This window comes from Sus scrofa, chromosome 1 (genome assembly GCF_000003025.6).
Source record: "Sus scrofa isolate TJ Tabasco breed Duroc chromosome 1, Sscrofa11.1, whole genome shotgun sequence".
In the NCBI taxonomy this organism is placed as follows: domain Eukaryota; kingdom Metazoa; phylum Chordata; class Mammalia; order Artiodactyla; family Suidae; genus Sus; species Sus scrofa.
Window position 1 is genome coordinate 218,201,710 of NC_010443.5, and position 20,301 is coordinate 218,222,010.

Consider the following 20,301-nt stretch of genomic DNA (forward strand, 5'->3'; position numbering starts at 1 on the left):
TCATGTGCTGAGCAATCAGAGATAGGATAGCATCTAACACGCTGAGTATTTACTGTGTGGCAGGAGTAGTTCTGAAGGGCTTTACAAATATTAGATTTGTCTTCATTTTGTAAATGAGGAAACGAGTTCAGAGAGTTTACCCAAGCTCTCTTACCCAAGCAATTTATTAATGACAGAATTTTAACATGACCTCGTGCAGTGTGGCTCCAGAGTCTAAGCTCTAGATCACTCTGTTACACTGAGAAAGCCTCATAACCCTGGCCAGAAGGTGGAGGATAAAGGCACAGAACAGGGAAGAGGAGGGGATGTTCAAAAGACAAGCTCCTGTAGCCCTGCCTGGGGCAAAGCTATGCATAGCAGTGCAATCCCACAGCATGCAGGCATCTTCAAAATATCTAGAAAAGTCTATTTCTTTATTATTATTATTATTATTTTTGTCTTTTTAGGGCCACACCCATGGCATACAGAGGTTCCAAGGCTAGGGGTCTAATCGGAGCTTCAGCTGCCAGCCTACACCACAGCCATAGCAATGCCAGATCCTTTACCCACTGAGTGAGGCCAGGGATCGAACCTGCAACCTCATGGTTCCTAGTCAGATTTGTTTCCACTATGCAATGATGGGAACTCATAAAAAAGTCTATTTATTTTGCATATCTGAAACTCACCATGTTAGATTTGTAGGTGAGCTAAATAGTGCTGACGATTTCATGTCTACCCAAACACATGATGAAGGAACACAGAGTAATAGTTTTGGATGTATAATCTGCTGATTCTGTGTGGTGAGCAGAGAGAAAAACTCAGAAAAACATACTCAGAGGTGATATCTGTGTCATAAAGAGCAAAGAGAGATAAAAATAAGAGAGCTGCTGGCCTTCATTAAAAGGATAAAGGGTTACTGATTGGTATTTCCTTCTAAGCTTTATGGAAGCTTTAAATTTAAAAGGATTGCTGCTTGCTGACATTGATGATGCTTTTTGCTTTATGTGGAGTGGCTTAATTGTGCTCATGCTTATTTGTTAGGTTTACTGAGATATATTTAGATATAATCTAGTCCCTCTTCCTAGAAGAAAAAAAAATGCAAAAGCATAAGTCGGCTGGCTTTGGGGGCACAATTCAAGGCCTACGTCATTTATTGTGCACTGCCTCTGTTAATTAGCTTTCTAATTATGATTTATTCTAAATTGTTATTTTAAACCTGTGCCCAGAGACCGCCAAAGTGATATTACTGTAGAAGTCATGGGAATTTGGTTCTCTGCCTTTAGCTCTGAGAGTTTACACTCTTCAGAAAACCCTTGTTCCTGTGCTTTCCTTTAGCACACCTTCCCTGATCTTTTCAGGGTTCCAAGTCACCCACGGAATTTGTCCAGCAACCAGAAAATGTGACCATCCGGTTCCATTTTCAGAAATCACCCACCTCACTTTGCTTTCCACAGTGTTCCAGTCTGGTCTGTTCCCACTTGGCCTCTTACTTAGTTTTTGCTCCCTCCTTTCCATTTTTTTTTTTTTTTTTTTTTTAGGTGAACTTTCCCCCTTTAGACTTGCCACTTGTTACACTTTTGTTCAAGGGCCCTTGTAGTGCTTTAGCTCTGACTTGGCCCTCTGGGCTGTGAATTAGATACCTTGCCTATCCAGTTCCAGCCTCTTCTGAGCCAGACCTTGGAATGAACCTGTTGAACAAGTGCTGTAACTATGTGCCCTTGGAACTCACAGATGAGGAACAGACATACTCATCCCTTTGACCCTGCCAAGTCTGGGCAAAACTGCAGTGAGAACAGGTTTGACTTCAGGTTTGTCATCCTCCCTTGGGTTTGTTTCTTTGCTCCCTCTCCTTCTCCCTTGTATCTAGACACCCTGATGCTGTTATGCACCTTTATTCCCTTAAGATCAGCTCTGATCTCAATCCCATTCTCGCAGTAATGTACCTTTGTACTGGATGACAGGTGTATGGTCAATTACACTTGACCATGGACATCTTTGAAAGACATTAGTTGATTAAGCTTCCCCTCCCTTCAAAATAATGTCTTAATAAGCCAACTGAATGAGATTTCCTGGCTCACATTCTGAAGGTGCCTTAGTACCTTCCTGGAACAAGGAGGGATGTAAGTTAATACAAAACAAAACAAAATCGTAATAGCTGAGAGATGTCTGTATTAGGAAGTCAGACATCGTGGCACATGCTGTGACTGTCTGCTGAGTGTCCTCCAGATCCTTTTTTCCTGGGAACAGTGCCACTAAACTGGAGACTACATTTCTCAAGGTCCTTTGCATTACCTGTGGTCATGTGACTAACTTTTGGAACAATAGAATATTCGAGGATACATTGTGTTCAAATACTTTGTCACTTGCAAATTAAGATGAACTTCTGGCTCTGGACTTTGTCTCTCTCTGCCACATCCTACAGCCAGAATTTGAATAAGATAGTAACCTAGTTTGACTTCCCAGATGGAGATGGGCAGAGCCCAGGGAGATGGGCAGAGCCCCCAGGAAGGAAATAACTTGGGTCCCTGAATGCTTTTGTAGAGCAACACTGCCCCATCAGCCTAGACTGCTAGACTGTTACATGGAAATACACTTCTATCTTATTTAAGCCATTGCCTCCTGGGTACTTTTTTTTTTTAAACAGCAGTTTAATATTACAATAACCCATATAGAAACCTATGGGGGAAAATGTCTGAATAATTCCTGTGGGGAACTAAGTTTGGAGACGTGGGTTCTAGATATTTGGCACTGGAAAAGTTCTCAATTTCATCTTTCCTAGGCAGATAAATGAATTAATGGATGGCATTCTTTCTGCCAGTGCTCTTTCCATCTTTAAAACTGTAGTTTTCAGAGTTGTCATGCACATCAGAATCACTTAGAGGATTTTTTTAAACACAGATTACTGGACAGCATTCCCTGAGTTTCTGATTCAAGAGGTCTGGGGAGAGGCCAAGAATTCGACTTTCTAACAAATGATGCTAATGCTGCTGGTCTGGGGACCACTCTGAGATGCCCTGAGTGCTTGTCAGCCTTTCCTCTAACTACATATTGAAGAACATTGAGGCCAGCATCAGTTTGGTGGGGGCACTCTAGGGACACTGCTGAGAACCTACCCCAACCCCATGGCTTACCACTGAGTTCTCTGATAGCTCTGTGGGCAGTTGCTATTATACACTGACGGCTTCCCACTCAAGTCCATGAGCCTCTCTGTTTCTCTGCCAAGGGCTTACTCCAGAACCAGGCATCCTGCTCAGCCTGATTGTAGAGCCACCCAGAAATGCTGGGGATTTGTCACCACCAACAAGGGATGCTGTTGGTGGACAAATCCCCAAGCTTCTCTAGCCCTGATTGGGACAATTCTGCGATAGGGTCTTTGTGATACTTCTGAGGATCACAGAGGAGCAGCCCTTAAAACAAAAGCTTTGGGGGAGTTTCCACTGTGGGTTAACGGGTTACAAACCTGTCTAGTATCCATGACGATGCAGGTTTGATCACTGGCTTACTCAGTGGGTTAAAGATCTGGCATTATGTGAGCTACAGTATAAGTCATAGATGTGGCTCAGATCCTGTGTTGCTGTGGCTGGCAGCTGCAGCTCTGATTGGACCGCTAGCCAGGGAACTTCCATATGCTGTAGGTGCAGCTGAAAAAAAAAAAAAAAAAAAAAACTTCTGGAGCCATACCGCCTGATTCAAACCCTTTATTTGCTTCTCACTAGCTGAGGCACTGGGCAAATTATTTTGTCTTTATGCGCTAGTTTCTTTATGTATTAAACCAAGGTAATAATAGCTCCCACCATAGAGGGTTTAGGGGATGAGTTAACACATAAAACGTTCTTAAGACTGTGTACCCCACAGTAAACTCAACAAATGTTAGCATTTTTATCACATTTATGGGGCCAGGACTTCAGAATGATGGGGGAGGAGGCTTCTAATCCTCTCCAGCCCTGATGTACCTTCCCTTCATGTCAGGAACAGAACAGCCATCTCTCTGCCACTCTTGCTAGAGCAGACAGCTGGCAGAGAGCTGTGTGTTCTCTAACTGTTCAGTGCTTTCTCAAAAGTGAAACGACTCTCTCTTGTCCTTCTGTTAGCCTGTTTTCCTTGTTGATTTTGGTAAGTTGTTGAAAAAATTTTCTAAAAGGGAGACATGCAATAAAGGACAGTCTTTATTATTCAAAATCATTAGTAATGGAAGCTTTCTAAGTGACTTTCTGCGAGTCACAATCCATGACATGCGATAAATGAGAGTACAATTACTATTTTTTTAATATATATATATTTTTTAGGGCTGCACCTGTGGCATATGGAGGTTCCAAGGCTAGGGGTCGAATTGGAGCTATAGCTGCTGGCCTCCACCACAGCCACAGCAACACCAGATCCCCTACCCACTGAGACAGGCTAGGGATTGAACTCACATCCTCATGGATACTAGTCAGATTTGTTTCTGCTGTGCCACAATGGGAACTCGTAAAAAAATACTTTTAATATAAATAATGCATCATTTTTGGAAAAAAATTGGACAACAAAGATAAAAAGATCAGCCATAATAATTCCACTTCCCCCTAAAAATTTTATATTGCCTTATATTGTTTTCTCTGTATATGTGTGTGCATGAAAGATGGATAGATAGATACATACATACTTACATACACACATACATATGAGACTGCACAGTACATGTTGCTTTATAACAATTTTCACTGACTATAGCATGAACAGCATTCTGTGTCTTGAAATAGTTTTCCACAACATTATTTGATTTTCTCTAGCTTTATTCTCAGAAGATGACTTATCTTGAAGACAAAAGGGTACTTTGCTATCTAATGTCTCTGAAAAGAGACCAGAGACAAAGAAAGAAATCTATAGATAAGTATCCAAATGAAGCTGAAAGGGATTAGCTGAAAACAGCTGATAGGGAAGTGCTTCCCACGGTAATTTTTTGAGTGAAAATGGGATCCCCAAACCTTTCTTTAAACCTGCTAAAATATAGCAGTCAAGCGTTTTTTTTTGTTTTTGTTTTTGTTTTAAATCCACTCTCTTGGCCCCTATCCAGCTGTGGGAAGACTTACCAAAGATGGGTTGAAATGGACATATTATCAGCATTAGGTAGGAGGGTGATAACCTATGAAGGTGATTAGGTAGAATATGAACTGACTTGTAAGTTATAAAATAATTCTGATTTCAGTTGGGAGGAACAGGGGGAGGCAAAAAGTAGAGAATGAGCCAATAGTTTGTTCTCTTAATTTAAAGGCTATGAATGTGAGCTAATTACACAGGGTACATTCCTTTGTGGAACTCGAGAGAGGAGTTATTTTTGCTTCCTTCAGGTACACAATGTAGAAGACCCAAGACATTTATAAACCCTTCCTCCACTCTCCTACAACAGACATACTGCTCCACCCCCCTCCCAAGAGAGGGGAGCTGCCTCTATTCTGTTTTCATGGACGGTGGAAAATCAAACGGCAACACACTGCCAGCCCCAAGCAGCCTAACCCAAAATTGGTTTCTAACATTTATAAATAGCTCCTAAGTCCAAAAAAAAAAAGTACCAAGTGTACTAACATATTATACAAAGGTTTTAATGGAAAAGAATTAGGGATAAAAATAGATGAAAGGATTTTAAGTCTATCTTTGAGTAGTGGCTACCACTAAACTAATTCAAAAATTATTTATCCCTAAGTAGTTCTTTGAAGAACTTGGAAAGAATGAGAGACCCCATTCATTCAAAATCCTTTTAATATCATTCCAGTTGGCAGGAAAGCAAGAATGCATACCAGGAGAGGTCAAGGTGACTTGGGGGAGAATGATAGCCCCTCCCTGTCTAAGAAAAAAGTCTGGTTGTGGAATTTAAAGGGAAATGAAGGCAGCAGAGGGACCTGGGGTTGTGTGGTGGGGGAAGGGATAATGCTGAGAAATTTTAAGTAGAGAATTCAACTTGCATGTGGAAGCAATTGGAGATGTCACTAATATGTTTTAAAAATATGACACAATCCAAGTGGTAGGAAAGATGGGAAATCTTATTTCAACCTGCTTCAACTGTATAGGATGCAGAAGTAGAATGTAAGCAGAGAGGTTGAAAGAAATTGACATGCTTATTGATAAGGGGAAAATGAGTCTGACCAAAGGAGAAAGGCACAAATGACCATAGTTAGGTATGGAAATAACACATAACACTCACTAAGGATTCAAATATGTGAAGTAAGCAACAACAGGGTAAAAGACAGTGTTAAGAATCTTTGATTTGGACCTGCAATCCTCCCAGGCCCAAATCAAAGAATATATGTATATATACATTATTTGTACTGAGAGGAGAAGAAAGAGAAGAGAATAGTGTTATTATAAATAATAACACTAAGCTAGATAATGGGAAATTAAGAAAAGATGCCAGATTCTCAGTAAGCTGGGGAACAGAAGTCAAATTCATTGCGATGGTAGAGTTTGAACTCACCACTAAAGTAACAGACAAAAGAATTTTTCTTTGTATCCTGGGAAAAGCAGAGGAATAGAGAAAGCACTAGTGCAAACTTCATTACATTAATTTGTTATTTTTTTTTTTCAGAAAAAAAAGTAGAGCTGAGTCAACTAGACTTTTTAATTTCTTAATGGTGGATCTGTGCTGAAGCTCTAACATGAGGTGATATATATCCTGAGAGTATGAATTAGGTTGTGAATTGGGTCAGTTCACACATATTTTGTTCAAATAACTGTTGGATCAAAAATGGGTGACTTGGAAATGGACTTCAGTAAAAGCAAGTATCTTTGCATTTTACAAGTGTTTGCATTTCTCACTTCTCAAATTTTGCCTCAGAGAGATTAAGTTTGCCAAACCCTTTCATGTGCTAACATCTCAAAGCAAAGTAAGCCTTACCAAGGCAAACAAGAGCTTTGCTTAGGCAAAATAGCATGAACAGCCTTGAAAACAGACACATTATCAGAACCTAGAGTATTAACTTGAGTGGATTTTTTCTTTCCAGTTATTTGATTTGCATATTAACAACAGCATACCACTGATCCAATTCTGTCTCACCCTCATAAAGGCAATTTTCTTTTGCTTTTCTGTTTATCTTTTTTCCTAGAGGAAGTGAACTATTATCGGTTCCTCACAAGATGTAAATGGAGGCTCTAGTCAGGTCTCTATATCAACTTATGATTGACTCACATCTGTATTAGAGGATTTTGAAGCTGGCAATCAACAGGACCAGAATTTTGGCTTTCTTGGCAGTAGGAGCTACACTTGGGAACTGGATACAGCCATCTTAAAAAAATTATTATCTGCTTCACTCTCATGTTGAAGTATATGACCATAAAGTCATTTCACCATATCATCACCACTAAGATCACAACGAATTTTCATGGAAGGACAATTGGGTTGATAACATTGGTTATTTACTTTGACCAACCACTAACTAAAAAGCTCAGGTTGGATCTGCTTAACTGTTTGACCACTCATTTGAAATATAGAAAAATTTGATTAAATTCAAAATGCTGACCCTTGACCAAATCATCAAAAGAGGAATTTTAAAAATTGAATTGAAGTGACAGCTGGTTTGGCTGAATTATCCAAAATGAGTCATATGGAGTAATATCTCATAGCCACAGAGAAGAGCTCATGATGACTTTAGAGAATGTCCAGCTTGGCGGAGAGAGGGTTGGCATTTGTCTATGCTTTACAAGGGAGTTTTCCAGGCAGGGAGAAATGTAGAAAGGGAAAGACTGAGTTGGAATTTGAATACAAGGAGGAAAATGACTGAGTGTATGGAAGTGGGTAGTGGTTCAAGGTATCCAGAAACACTAAGAAAGAAGTAGGTCCAGGAACCACATTAAGAAGTGAAGCAGTTCTTTTCTCTGCTGTGAACATCTACCTTCTTCCCTTCTCTGTCCATCAGATCCCCACCACTTAATATTCAGTTAACCCGAAAGCTTTGCAGGAAATTCTTCCCAATCTTGTAGTTACACTTCCCAGCTCTGTGCCCTTATAGCACTTTGACCTACCCCCACCAGGTCATGTTCATTTATACCATTGTCTTTCTCCTCTGCCTGTCCTACTAAATTGTTTATTTTGACAGTGATTCTTTCTACAAATTCACAATGAGTCTATAGGGTCTAAGCATGGCTAAGCACAGCACTCGGTGTGGGTGTTACAAAAATAGAATAGCAAGCCTATATTCATGAGGTTTACAGTTATAGTGGGAGAGTTAGAAAACAAACAAAAAATTTAAAAATTCCAAAATTTTCTAATATTTCATTGTTAGTATACAGAAATGCGACTAATTTCTGAATGTTAATCTTACAAGAACCAAGCAGGAGGCATAACTCTCCCAGACTTCAGGCAACATTGCAAAGCCACAGTCATCAAGACAGTGTGGTACTGGTACCAAAACAGACGTACAGACCAATGGAACAGAATAGAGAACCCAGAAACAAACCCAGACACCTATGGTCAATTAATCTTTGACAAAGGAGGCAAGAACATAAAATAGGAAAAAGACAGTCTTTTCAACAAGCATTGCTGGGAAACCTGGACAGCTGTAGGCAAATCAGTGAAACTAGAACACGCCCTCACACCATGCACAAACATAAACTCAAAATGGCAGAAAGACTTAAATATAAGACAAGACACCATCAAACTCCTGGAAGAGAACATAGACAAAACATTCTCTGACATCAATCTTACAAATGTTTTCTCAGGTCAGTCTCCCAAAGCAACAGAAATAAAAGCAAAAATAAACCCATGGGACCTAATCAAACTGACAAGCTTTTGCACAGCAAAGGAAACCAAAAAGACAACTTACAGAATGGGAGAAAATAGTTTCAAATGATGCAACTGGCAAGGGCTTCATCTCTAGAATATATAAGCAACTTATACAACTCAACAGCAAAAAAGCCAACAACCCAATGGAAAAATGGGCAAAAGACCTGAACAGACATTTTTCCAAGGAAGATGTGCAGATGGCCAACAAGCACATGAAAAAATACTCAACATCCCTGATTATTAGAGAAATACAAATCAAAACTATCATGAGATACCACCTCACACCACTCAGAATGGCCACCATTGATAAGTCCACATATAACAAATGCTGGAGGGGGTGTGGAGAAAAGGGAACCCTTTTGCACTGTGGGTGGGAATATAAACTGGTACAACCACTATGGAGATCAGTATGGAGATACCTTAGAAATCTACATAGAACTACCATATGACCCAGCAATCCCACTCTTGGGCATATATCCTAACAAAACATTCCTTAAAAAAGACACATGCACCCACATGTTCATTGCAGCTCTCTTCACAATAGCCAAGACATGGAAACAACCCAAGCATCCATTGACAGATGATTGAATTAGGAAGATGTGTTATACATACACAATGGAATACTACTCAGCCATAAAAAAGAATGAGATAATGCCATTTACAGCAACATGGATGGAACTAGAGACTCTCATCCTGAGTGAAGTAAATCAGAAAGAGAAAGACAAAAACCATATGATATCACTTATGTCTAGAATCTAATTTAAGGCACAGATGAACCTTTCCACAGAAAAGAAAATCATGGACTTAGAGAATAGACTTGTGGTTGCCAAGGGGAAGAGGGAGAGGGAGGGAGTGGGGTGGATGGGGAGCTTGGGGTTAATAGATACAAACTACTGCCTTTGGAATGGATTACCAATGAGATCCTGCTGTGTAGCACTGGGAACTATGTCTAGTCACTTATGATGGAGCAGGATAATGTGCGAAAATAGAATGTATACATGTATGTGTATCTGGGTCACCATGCTGTACAGTAGAAAAAAAAATTAACTATTAAAAAAAAAATTCCAAACTGAAATGACTTACTTTAGAAGGAGTCAGGTAAAAGCTTCCTGAGGATATGTCAATGAAGCTCTGACCTGGAAGTTAAAAGGAGGGTATGTGTAGGTGTACATGTGGGTGGGAGTGGGATGGAGGGGTTCAGGATACAGGAGTAGTAAGAATAAAAGGCCTAAAGTGGAATGATGGAATGTTGTTTCTATCATTCACTCAGACAATATTTGAAAATGGAAAGTAAAAGATGACTCTCAGGAGTGTGGCTTTAGGAAATGTGTGGGGAATCTTACTAGATGAGGAAAACCCATATGGTGTGTGTGTGTGTGGTATACCTCTGAGATGCCCCTGCTGAGTTGTGGCCCCCATCCCCCCAGCTGTAGGGAATATTAGCTGCAAAAGAATTACAGTTCTATGGCTCTCTGGAACTTGCCCCAAGGTAACACCCCTCCTCAGGCACAGCCCAGGGCCCACTGGTCAGTACAGGGGTAGCAAAGCCTAGCCCTCTTGTCTTAGCTTGGCCCCCTCTTAGCTTGGAGTCCCTGTGGAATTAGCTGAGGCCAGTGCAACTCCAGCACAGTTCAGCTTCTCTCCCTGCCCTTCTTGCTTTTATGATAATACCCTTCCAAGTGATGGTCGGGAGAATTCTCCCTGATTAACATCCTGCAGGAAGGTCTTCATCTCAGAGTTTGTTTGGCTGGAAACCCAACCTAGGAAACTAGAGGATCAGGTCTGGGGTGGAAAATCAAGAATTCCATTTAAGAAAAGTCAAGTCTGAGATGCCTTTGAGACCTCCCAGTTGGTATTTAACACAATTCAGTATACAATTCAGAACTGAGAACAGGTCTGATTGGAACTCTAACTTTTAGATTCATCAACATATGAGATATATAAAGCCTTGAAAATATAGGAGGGCAACCAGAGTTGCACTATCCAATACAGGAGCCACTAGTCACATGTGGCCATTAAACACTTGAGATGTGGTTAGAGTGACTGAGAAACTCAACCATTAATTTTAAGTAATTCCAATATAAAAATTGATGCTTAATTCAATTATTGATAAAAATGTTGGAAATAACTTGTATATGCAAATCTCCTTTTTCTGCTATAAATTTTATGAAGTATAAATACAAACCAAATATTTCCAACAAAAATTTAGCTTGTAATTCAGGAAGTACAAAAGCATAACACACACAGGAATTTGAAGGTTTAGTTAAAAAAATATAAAATTTTGCATTAATAATCTTTGTATTGATTAGATGTTGAACTCATCATATTTTGGATATATTGAGTTAAATAAAATTGTTAGAATTAATATCTTGTTCTTTTTTAATGCGGCTACTGGAAAATCTAAAATCACATACGTGGTTTAAATATTTTTATTGCACAGCTCTGCACTAGAAAGAGTATGCACAAAGAGATGAGAAAATGGCCTGGGCTAATATTGGATAGAGGATAAAATGTCAGCAACAGAGGTGGAAAAGTGGCTGGTGAGGAAGAAGGAAAATAAGAGGGATGTGGTGTTTAGGCATGACATGAAGAGTGTTTCAAGGAAGGTGTTATTGTCTGTCTGGTCTGCTACTGAGAACAGAAAAGTGTCTGATGGGTTAGATGTATGGGAGAGTCCCATATGTATCTGAATCCCAATACAAGGCATTATTTTAAAACACCCAGTAAGTGCTAATTTAATAAATTCTTGAATGAATTGATTAGGTGAGGTGAAATGGACTGGCTTAAGTTTCCAATTCAAAAGAGCATAGCAAGAGTAAAGATCTAAAGATTCATTTATCTTTTCCTCATAAGAGAGTTCTTTAGATAGTTCAATGAAAAAAAGTACACAAGGATGGGGGGAACATAACCATTTGAGGTGATGGATGTTAACAAAATTTATTGTGGTAATCATTTCCCTATATATATAGTGTTGTACACCCTAAACTAATACAATATCCTATGTCAATTATATCTCAGTAAAACTGGGAAAAAAACTTATATAGGGCCTCACATGGGAAATGGCTCTGTGAATGACTTGTGGGTGCTTTGAGCAAGAGTGAACTCAGTAAACTCTTCAGCTTTAGTCTTATTTTCTGTAAAATTGAAGGATAATGTCTGCATTGTGGAATATTTATGAAGAGTAAGTTAATTTTTTTTTCTTTTTAGGGCCGCACCTGTGGCACATGGAAGTTCCCAGTCTAAGCCTTGAATTGGAGCTGCAGCTGCTGGCCTACACCACAGCCACAGCCATAGCCATGCCAGATCTGAGCCGTGTCTGTGACTTACACCACAGCTTGTGGCAAACCAAATCCTTAACCCACTGAGCGAGGCCAGGGATCAACCTGCATCCTCATGGGTAATAGTTGGGTTTGTTACCGCTGAGCCCCCAGAATAAGTTAAATTTTTTTTTTTATTTTTTTTTTTAGGGCTGCCCCCAAGGCATAAGGAAGTTCCCAGGCTAGAGGTCAAATTGCAGCTACAGCTACTGGCCTATGTCACAGCCACAGCAATGCAGGATCTGAGCGGAGTCTGCGACCTACACCACAGATCATGACAATGTCGGATCCTTAACCTACTGAGTAAGGCCAAGGATTGAACCGGAAACCTAATAGTCAGTTTCATTTCCACTGTGCCACAAAGGGAACTCCCAGAATAAATTAAATTTTTAATGTTTATAAAGCACCTATAGTGATGCCGATCATAGCAAATGCTCAACAAATGTAGCTTCTATTATTCTCATTGGTAATATTATTATTGTGGTGTCAGGTTCAAGTTTAGTTCCCAGATAAAGGGATTAATTTTACTCTGTATGCTTGCCCTGAGGTTAGCCACTTCACAATGCTATTAATGAGCATAATAATAGCAGGCCAATGTACTCCATTATGGCTCAGCAGAAACGAATCTGACTAGTGTCCATGAGGACACAGGTTCCATCCCTGGTCTTGCTCAGTGGGTTAGGATTTGGCATTGCCATGAGCTGTGGTGTAGGTCTCAGACACAGCTCGGATCTGGCATGGCTGTGGCTGTGGCATAGGCCAGGGGCTACAGCTCCAATTTGACCCCTAGCCTGGGAACCTCCATATGCCGTGGGTGCAGCCCTAAAAAAAAGACAAAAAGATAATAATAGGAGGCTGAGAGAAAGAGTAGGTCAGAGATGGCAAATAAATGGCTTATGTGGTCCATACTCACTCCTCCTACACCCATGGCATGTATCTGAATCCCAATACAAGGCATTGTATATGAGTAATCAATTGCTCTTTCCAACTGGCTTAGCACAGCCTCAGAATCTTTCCTAACATACTTTTCCCAGCAGCTTCTAGCCTAGTGATTCAGAGTGAGCACTTGTGATGAAACTTACTTGGTAAAATGGGGTTAGTTCAAATCTAATAGCACTCCAGAATAAAGTGAGCCAAAATATATTATTTTAAAAAAAGATAGAACAATGGGTTTTGAAGAAAAAAATAATTGATTAATGCAATGAGCAAAGTTTGTTCTGACAGTAGATTCAAAGATGAACAAAATGTCCTTTTCTCAAGGCATTGTTTTGTCACAATAAAGGAAAATGTTGAGGGTGGTTCAGAGAAAAAGACAATTTAGCGAACCATATGCTGAACAGTGTTTTCAGTAACAGCCACTGAATAATCAGGGAGACATCGTGTTCTACCTCAGTCCTTCACCTTGCTCTTCTAAATGGAAACACAAGTGCCTGAGGATATTTGAAGCATGACAAACATTGGAACGAGTGCTGATGTAAAGCCCTGTAAAGAATTTCCATGCCTGATCATATAACAGATGGCTCCCTAAAAGAATCATTTTAATATTAAACAGGCAATTCAGGCCTATGAAAAATTCTGCCATAAATCTGTAATTGAAAATATTTTAAAAATCCATTCAAAAAGACTGCACTTTTGTGCAAGACTGTAAATTTTTACAAGGGACTACTTATGCATTTCAGAGGTTATAACAAAAGTAGGGCTGTCCTTTTTTTTAAGAGGGGATTTAAGATCAAATGGGAGGTCTATCAACTTTAAAAAATCATCTTATATGAAAAGAAGAAAGGTGTGGGGAGAGGTGAACGGGAGTAGGTTTTACTTTGTCGAGTTGATCATCTTATTCTCTTGTTCTCACCAACACCTTCCTTACTCCCTTCTGACTCAGAGGCCCTCCTGCTTCTCCTTGTCCATCATACCCTTGTGGATTCCCAGGTGGTTTTGCCCAGCATGGATCCCAAGCCCTGTCATTTTTTGATGCCACCCTTTCTAGGACACTGGAAACCTTATCACCCTCTTGTTCTCTCACCTCTCCTGTTACTGCAGCAAAGGCCCCAAGGATCAAGCTTTTTGAAGGCTCAGCCTACTCCTGAAGTCCTCAAGTTGCTGCTGCTGAGACTTTAGCTCAATGGTTAGACAGGTTTGGTCTAGCCCTGCTTATTGTTGTTGCTGTTTGTTTCTCATTGCTACCTGATACACACCTCCCACAAGTTCTTAGCCACCTGATCCTATGCCCCTCTGCTTTCTTCATGAACAAGAGGGAAAAGAGGCCTGCCCAACATCCCATACCTATAAAATGGCCATCACCTGATACTGTGTCCAACAGCCCCTTCCAGCCTTTATGATGCTTCCTGCTTGGAGGCACCAGGTAGCTGCATTCACCTTTGTAGATCCTAGCCTCTCTTATATCAGAACCACTATAGTTTAGGGGATAGTTTTAGGTGGCAAATGGAAAACTTTTTCCTTACATTTAATGTTTGCGTATTAACTTTAATATAATTTTTAGAGAAAATAGTCAACTCATCAAAACCACAGTTTCATCGATTCTTTATTACGGAGGAGAAGGCCAAGGAAAAACCAAGTGAGGCCGTTTAAAGTTGATTTTGGAGACCAGGGCAAGGTGAAGGAGACAGAAAAGAGGGCATCAGGTTCAAACCTGAGGTTGACTGTGTGGAATCAAAGGGCACCTGAGAGTCCAAATAAAGGAAGATTAAGGCAATCATCTGGACTCTGCAGTTGCACTAATCAGCAGTGTAAGGCTTTCTCTCTCTCCATTTCTCTCTCTCTCCATCTCTCTCTCTCTCTCTCTCTCTGTATCAGTCTCTCTCGGTCTCTGTCTCTCTCTTTCTCAGGCCATAGACTCTTTCTTCTTCCCTATCAAGCTTTGCAAGAAAAAACTTTACTAAATTCCAGGCTGCCAAAGCAGGCACTCTGACCCCTTAGCCATTCTCCTGCACTGTGTTGTCCATACAATCACTCAAGTGTTTATGAGTCAACTGGCTTTTTTTCCTTGCAGTTCTGCCGGCCTTTCAGAGCCATGGCAACTAAAAGAATGTAGGGTTGCTTTATGGTTGTTCTTGGCTTTCTTTTTGTTTATTTTGATTTATTTACCCTACATTTAATGAAAGCAGGAAGCATCAGTGCAGGTTGGGAGTATTCAACCCCAGGTGTCTTTGCTTCCCAAATAGGAAGGTTTTTGTTTCCCCTCCCTTAGCAGCTCAGGAACCTCTCAAATCAACATGCCTTTCTTGACCCAGATAACCTCTGGAGAGTAGAATAGTTCTGAACTATAAATGGCTCCTTTCTGGAGAAAGTGAATAGTTCTATAGTCCTGAAGAGGGGAGGTAAGTTAGGGTTAAGATCTCACAAAATAAAGCCTCCAAGTTTTTTACTTTAATGAATACTTACATAGTGCTTTACTATAATTTTAATTCATTAACTTCCCCAATATTAACTCATTTGCTTTCATCCTCTTAATAACCCCATGGATAGGTACATTTTTCTGTCCTCATTCTGTAGATTGGGAAGCTGAAGCACAGAAAAAATAAATAATGTACCCACGAACCTGCAACTAGTGAGTGAAAATCTGAAATGCTATCCTAGACTAAACCCTCTTATTGTTTTGGGGGAAAGCCCTCATGTGCCAATCTCTCTGAACTCCAAAAAAAAAAAAAAAAATGATGTGATGTAAGTCAGTAAAAATCAACATACTTAACACCATGCAGTTCTCCAAAAAGAACTGTACGATGCAGTCCTCAAGGACAACAACAACAACAACAACACACATACACACATACACATGCAGAGCCAGTTTCATGGGTGAGCAAACCGTGTCAGCTCACAGGGTCCTGCCTGGAAGGACCCCACACTTAGTTTTATGTTCTACTGCCGCTATCTTGATATACTTAATGATTTTCAAACAAGGAATCCTGCATTTTCATTTTGCAATAGACTCTGAAAATTATGTAGCTAGTTCCACACATATGCACACACTCATACAGACACACTCTCAATATGTATATGTGTTAGGACTAGGAGGGGTCCCTACTGTATTCATTACTTAAGGACAAAACTGTGGCTGTTTACTGTGTATCCCAGGTAATTCACCAGATAATTCAAATGCATGGCTGGAGGGATGGTACTGAATCTATAAACTACTTGTGTATGAGGCATAATCAAACATCTTTGTCAGTGAGCAACCAGCCCTGCACTGGGGCAGTTCTATTCATTTTACACCCCAGATGGCATCTGCAACATACTTTGCAAAATATTCTTCTTGTGAGAGGCTGACAGCAAAAATACTCTGTGTTGAGGTCACAAAATTTAGCTCTCACCAACGCTGAGGATAGGCTAGTGCCTTCATTTTATCTATAGTTACCTGTGGTCCTCCCGAAGATCACTATAAATGAACTCGTTAGTAGGCGTATAAATCGACTAATCTGATCTAGATTAAACTTAGTCCAACCCAATATTTAAATGGTTCCTTGCAGAAAAATTTAGTCTCTCTAGGGAAAAAAAAATGTACATGTCCTCAAAGAGCCTGCTCTTTTTCCTGCTCCTTTCTCTGAAATGACATCCACGTGTCTAACAGCAAAGAAGCCAGGGTGTCTTGGTGGGGTGTGAAGGTACTAGGGAGGAGATACGTTGCTCCTTGGGCGTGCACAGGCTGGACTCCACCAGGTCTGTGGGACAATGTTCTTTGCCCTCCTGTGTATTCCTTGCTCTGCCATCTTCAGATGCTTCATCCTGTGGCTGATTTGACCTAGGATCCATCCTTTTGATTCAAGTGATGCTCGCCTGGTGTTCTATGCCTCCTCACTTCCAGCTGGCTCAGTCCCCACAATGCCAGTTCCCATTGAGCCCCCTAGCTGTTTTGTCTGTCTCATCCTCTAATTTGGCCATATACCCTCAGCATCTCACCCAGCCAAGGCAGACCCCATGGAATGTCCACTAACTTCAACTCAATCCTGGCACCACATAAGAATTCAGAGCAGCTTGGAAATGCTAAACCAGAGGCATTCCTCTTTGACCATGTTTGCTGTGTTTCTGTGACTGTACCCACAGCTTTACAATCAGGTTTGTCATCACTGATTCAGTGACCTTCCCTTTACCTCGCAGCCTGACCCCAGAGATGACAAAACCAGGACACTTATGTCTGATCACAGTACTACCCTTCCCTGTCTCCTTTGTTTCATCTTTATCGCTTCACTATCATTTTACTTATAAATGTGAGCAAACATATCAACTAGCATTCATGTTGAAACTATATTCATTTGTCAACTGCTTTGTTTGTTAAAAAAATCTGTGAGAAGTGTTCTCCGCTGTGGTGCACTGGGTTAAGAATCTGACTGTAGCAGCTTGCATCTCTGCAGAGGTACAGTTTCCTTCCCTGCCCGACCCAGTGAGTTAAAGTATCTGCGGTACTGCATCTGTGTAGTTGTGACTTGGATTCAATCCCTGGCCTTGGAACTTCCATATGCTGTGGGTGCAGCCACTAAAAAAAAAAAAAAATCTGTTAGGAGTTCCTATTGCGGTTCAGAGGGCTAAGCATCTGACTAGTATCCATGAGGATGCAGGTTCGATCCCTGGCCTCGCTCAGTGGGTTAGGTATCCAATGTTGCCACAAGCTCCAGCATAGGTCATAGGTGCAGCTCAGATCTGGCATTGCTGTGGCTGTGGTGTAGGCTGGCAGTTACAGCTCCAAATTGTCCCCTAGCCTGGGAGCTTCCAAATACCTCAGGAGCAACCCTAATAAGAAAAAAAAAAAAAAAAAAAAAAAAGTGGGAATCAATTGACTATAAGGAATTTTTCCTGAAGAGGAGTATGATATTATTTGTAAATTATGTACTCCACATCCTTTATGTCAATAAAATTTATAATAAATGCATGTAGGCATATAGATATATGCAACCCACCCCAATCAGTGGTTAAACATTTATCAACAACACCAGTTTCTTTCCAGAAAAAGAGCATCCTGAGAGAAACTCAGTCAATTGCATCTCTTGCATCTGGCTCAAAATCCAGGCTCTTTGAGTGATATGCAGTCTTTCCATCAGATACAGATGGAAAGTTATTGGTGTGTTTGGCTTATTATAAGTCTACTGACATAAAAGTCATAAGACAAGTGATATGTCCTTAATATACATTAATGGAGAAGGAACAGGATAATTACCATAAGGTCCCATTCGAACAGTAGAGGATGGGAAATACAGAACCATCATTATCCACAGCAGTTAAGCAATTGCACTTGGCAGCAGTAGCAAGGACTCCCTGTCTTGCTGTGGGTTGAATTCCCTGGTTGTCCAGTCTAGCTGAACCTGTTAATTCTCTTCTGGAAGGAGCTCCCTGTTCCCCTTATCTTCTGGTTCTTCTCTCTGATATGGCTTGACAAAGATGCCCTGCCTGGGGTTACAAAGCTCTCAAAATCAAATTCCTGTTGTAGTTTAATGGACTAGGGATTGCATTAGGGATTTATTAGCCATAGGCTATTTCAGGCCAGTTTTGGAGGCAGAGAAGTACTTTGGGAAAATGGTTCTGTAAACTTTGTATAGTTTTGCTCTGTTTGCTTCTGGTAAGGTCCAGATTTAAGAAATAATAGCCAAGGGTCTTGTTCAGAGGTAGATTTTAAGCCTGAGAATCTCATGCTTTAGTTACAGGTCTCTATGCACTGCTCATCTCCCTCATCCTAGGCCCAATTGCTGCCACCTTGAGAAGATTAGAGTCACAGGTTCCTGAGGGAAAGCAACATCCTTAAGCCTGTCACCGCCAGCAGGTGCTGCTCCTCTTTCAATGAAGCACCAGTATTTAGGTAACTGTTTGTCCATCACTATTTATAACTGCTTCAAGTTTGAACAGAAGCAGCTGGCTTCAAGACTCCCTTCATCGAAACTTGTAGACCACAGGCAGGGGAAAATTCCCTTGGAGAAATGGTGTTTCTTTCCCTCTCTGCTTGCAGTCTGACTAGTTCTAATCTGATGTTGTTCCTTCAGTAAGATTTTGCTGGAGCTCCTATTGTGGTTCAGCGGTAATGAACCCGACTAGTATCCATGAAGATGTAGGTTCGATACTTAGCCTCAGCCAGTGGGTTAAGAATCTGGCACTGCTGTGAGCTGTGGTGTAGGTCACAGATGCAGCTCTGATACTGCGTTGCTGTGGCTGTGTTGTAGGCTGGCAGCTATAGCTCCAATTAGACTCCTAGCCTGGGAACTTCCATATGCCTTGGGTGCGGCCGTAAACAGAAAAAAAAAAAAAAAAAGATTTTGCTGAAAGTGCTAGAGGTAGTACATACCAATATTTTAAAAGTTTGCTACCATTTCTTCTAATCATGCAGCCCCAGCCCGTGCCTTCCAAGTAAAGCAGGCATTTAATTTCATCAGAATTTCTGCCATTTCATAACACAGATCACCAGCTTTCCAGCTTAAAATATCTAAGTCCTTATTGTCCAAAGCCCCATTTTTGTCCCACCAAGTCAATTCCACATTTTAGTTTTGCCTGAAACACTTTATTTTTAGGTACCAAATCATGTTATCAGTTAGAAGTTATATTCATCTCTGAATCATAGAAAATTGAAAAACAATAACATAAACATAGTAATGATTTTTTTTTTTTAAGCCATGAAATAAGAAGCCTGGATGCAGCTGATACAGGGCTGGGATGACAGCTTCCCTACTGTGGCAGGTGCCTCTTCCACCTTCATTTTATCCTTCACTCAGAGGGAAGAGGCAGAGGACAAAGGGGCCATGCAGCATTTATCTGGTTCCTTTTTAAAGGGCTTTTCTTAAAGCCCCTTGCCCAAAATAATTGTAATAATGATAACAGTACTAACAACAATAGTGATTTCTGGTAAAATGGATCAAGATATCATCACAAATGGAAATCTGACAAAGCCATTCTCGTATGTATTAAGTTCAAATTTTGCTACAACCATAATTATCTTTTTACTATAACTGGAATAATTTCCAGAGAAACTCTCTGGTTCAGTTGTCAAGGGCAACACTAATGTCAAATTTTGGACATTGGTAACCGCCGTAGAATTTTTTGTAAGAAGGATTATAAAAAACCAAAATTATCTATTGATGATTGGATAAGAGACCTGCCTCAACTTTACAGTCCTATTGCAATCTCTGCATTTTATAAATTCAAAAGAACTTCCCAGCTGGGATGCAGTCATTTCATTTTCTCTAAAATACCAGTGTAATCACATAAAAGGGAAAAAGGCCCTGGAGAAGTTCTCTTGCTATTAGAGTAACATATATAAAA